A 3,127-nucleotide genomic window follows, 5' to 3' on the forward strand; every position below is an offset into this window, starting at 1 on the left:
GGTGTGTGTTAGTGAGGTGTGTGTCTCTCCTCCACAGAGTGTGTTATTGTGTGTGGAGGTGTGTGTTAGTGAGGTGTGTGTCTCTCCTCCACAGAGTGTGTTATTGTGTGTATCATCCTCCCCCTCAGCACCTGCAGTAGGGTGCAGCTGCAGCAGTGCAGTCTCTGTGCAGTCTCTGACTGAGGGAGGTTTTTGTACGACTCTATTTCACTGTGTGAACACATTGCTACCACTGATAACATGCCAACTCTGACAGTAATAATCTCCTGCATCTTCAGTCTGGACGTTACTGATGGTCAGAGTGAAGTCAGATCCAGATCCACTGCCACTGAAACGATCTGAAATACCTGACTGTCTCCTGTTAGCGTAGTAGATCAGGAGTTTAGGAGCTTCTCCAGGTTTCTGCTGATACCAGGCAAGAAAGTCACCATTAAAAACTCGGCTACTGGTTCTACAGTTGATGGTGACTGATTGTCCTGTAGAAACAGTTTTCACTTCTGGAGTCTGAGTAACAGTCACCTGACCGCTGGATCCTAAATGAAAGAGTAAATAAAAATAGAATAAATAAATTATTATATGAATATTAATAATAATAATAATAATAATAATAATAATAATAAAGTACTTTTCAGGAACCCAAAGACGATAATTGGACAATAGCGATTAATTACATTTGCTTGTCGAATAATATGTACTCAGATGTACTTATTTTTATCACTAAAAATTATATATATGTGTGTTCACTGTAACTGCAAACCATGAGATTCAAATACAATATCAGACACAAATTATATCAGACACAAATATACATTTCAGTTATGTTACCTCTAATTTTACACCAAACATATACTCTTCTAGAAAGGTCAGTGTGTGTTACCTCTCGTCCAGAGCGCCAGTGTCCAGATGAAGATGGAGACCAAAGTCATGGTTGCTGTGGGTGAAGTTTGTGGGGCAGCAGCTCTCAGTCATGAAGTGTTAAAAAGCTGTAGAATGTTTATCAAGATGTTCCTTTTAAAACAAAAAAAAATCTCTTTAATGTTTTTTAATGAAGAATCTGTTCTCTGTGCATTAATATGTTGAGCTCTAGTCACTGGAGCAATCTGTGATGTACAGACTCTGTCACTGTGCTGATGATGAAAAAGCTGACTTATGTGTCGAAACTTTTTCAGCAAACAGCAGCATCAGCTAATGACGAAACCTTTCATTCATTCAAATTAACAATTCTCTCTGACAAACTACCTTTAAACTCTTCCATTAAAATCAATTCTCTCAACTTGCTGAAAGTAGTGACTCTATGACAGAAGCTCGTAAAACAGAAGCTTTCACAGAGTCATACCCCATGCTTTAATACAAAGACCTGAGCGTTACCAACTAAATTACATTGCAATAACAATGACCACCACAAAGCTGTAGTCACACAATCAAATGTGATAAAATACAAATCAATTTCAGACTCCCAAAACTGAGGAACTAAACAAATGCATTTACTCATATCAAAATCACAGAAGCTGCAGAAGCAGGAGCAGGAGAAAACACAGGGACAGGAACGGGAGCAGGTTGAATTTCAGGTTGCTGCACAAGGGAGGATGGTAGCTGAGCAATCTGTTCACCTCTGTGAAGGTGCTGTAGCTCCAACTCACACACTTTCAAACCTTGTGTTTCCCTTTTCTCTCGTTCAATCAGAAGTTCCAAATCCTTGAAACAAAGCAGCTCTCTTGTATCAATGAAGATTTACGATTTAGCAGGATCTATTCTTTGAGAAGGAGAAGGAGCTGAAACCATAGTCATTGCCTCCGCACCGGCCTCTGCTTCCTCCACGCCCACAGCAACACCTGCGACCAACTCAGGGTCCCACGACAAAACCTGACGCTCCATCAGCTGAGGATACAAAAAAAAAGCTTAAGGTCACGTTTCTTTGAAGTTTTTCAGAATAAAAATATGATAATCATCAGCCAATAATGAGCACTCGCCCCTGAATTATTAACAATTTTCTAAAGGACTTAAAGCTAACACACAGTACTCTACACAGATGGGTAGGTAGGACTGGTCTGGTCATTGGGAGGACTTATAGCACAAACACGATCATTGGAACAACCTCTTCCTTCTGCCATCATCTCTCCCCCTTTTATTGTTAGAGCGCCACCTGCTCTGGGAGGATGACAGAAAGAGAAAACACAAAAAAAGGTAGAACATATGAGGGTTGTCACATTAGCCAATGCACTTCTGACTTCACACCAAAGGCCACTTGTTTATATAGGTTATTTTGTGTCGATATAAGGTAATGGTATAGTGTCTTGTTTACATTATTCCCTGCTCTGGGACTGAGGACACTAAAAGTATTATAGCTGCTCTCTAACTTTCAGGAACTTAACCTAAACATTCCCTTCTAAGACATTTCTATGTGCTGCACACACTTAATAACATATGCATATAAAATATAGTCAAGGATAAAGCTGTATAGGGAAGTTTCCAGACCTCAAAATGTTTGTGACAAATATGTCACCACAGGTTCTTATGAGCTACAAGATTTGGCTACACTATTTCTAAGGTTTATTCTTAACGGTTATTTAACTTTTAGCAAGCAGTTAACTCACTAATAATAAGGAAATAACCATAACCAACAAGAGTAACACATCAGTTGTGGGCACTCACAAATTTGTAAAATGCTGTGTATTTATTTAATATATTTTAAGTATAAATATGTTATTAACTGTTTCTATAGTGATGACCTAAACCTTTATGCTGTAATGTTCAGTTCCAAGCAGACCTCAACTGTCTGGATATGACATGCTGATCCTACAATATAAACATGTTAAAATATTTAAATCCAGACTGGTCTAATGTGGTAGTCATTGCTAGTAAATGAACTCATCTGCAGTACTTGTACATGGTAGGATTAGTGTATATTCAGGTGTCCTGTTGATCAGAAGTCACTATAAACCATTTAAAAAAGAGCAGGTCAGGAAGTGTATAGTTATAAAGGGTGAATTAGTAAAACTGTAGTTATGGTCTTCTATGGTCTTTAATCAAATCAAATTTATTTGTATAGCACTTTTTATAACTGATGATGTCACAAAGCATCTTCACAGAATTCCAGTAAGACAAAGATTTGACATGAAATGTAAAA

At 38.1% G+C, this 3,127-nt stretch overlaps 1 pseudogene; it reads right to left on the reverse strand.

Moving 5' to 3' along the window:
* Positions 1 to 207: 207 nt before the first annotated feature.
* Positions 208 to 969, reverse strand: LOC136695146 (immunoglobulin kappa variable 4-1-like; annotated as a pseudogene).
* Positions 970 to 3,127: the final 2,158 nt, after the last annotated feature.

The sequence above is a fragment of the Hoplias malabaricus genome, chromosome 4 (assembly GCF_029633855.1).
Source record: "Hoplias malabaricus isolate fHopMal1 chromosome 4, fHopMal1.hap1, whole genome shotgun sequence".
Taxonomy (NCBI): domain Eukaryota; kingdom Metazoa; phylum Chordata; class Actinopteri; order Characiformes; family Erythrinidae; genus Hoplias; species Hoplias malabaricus.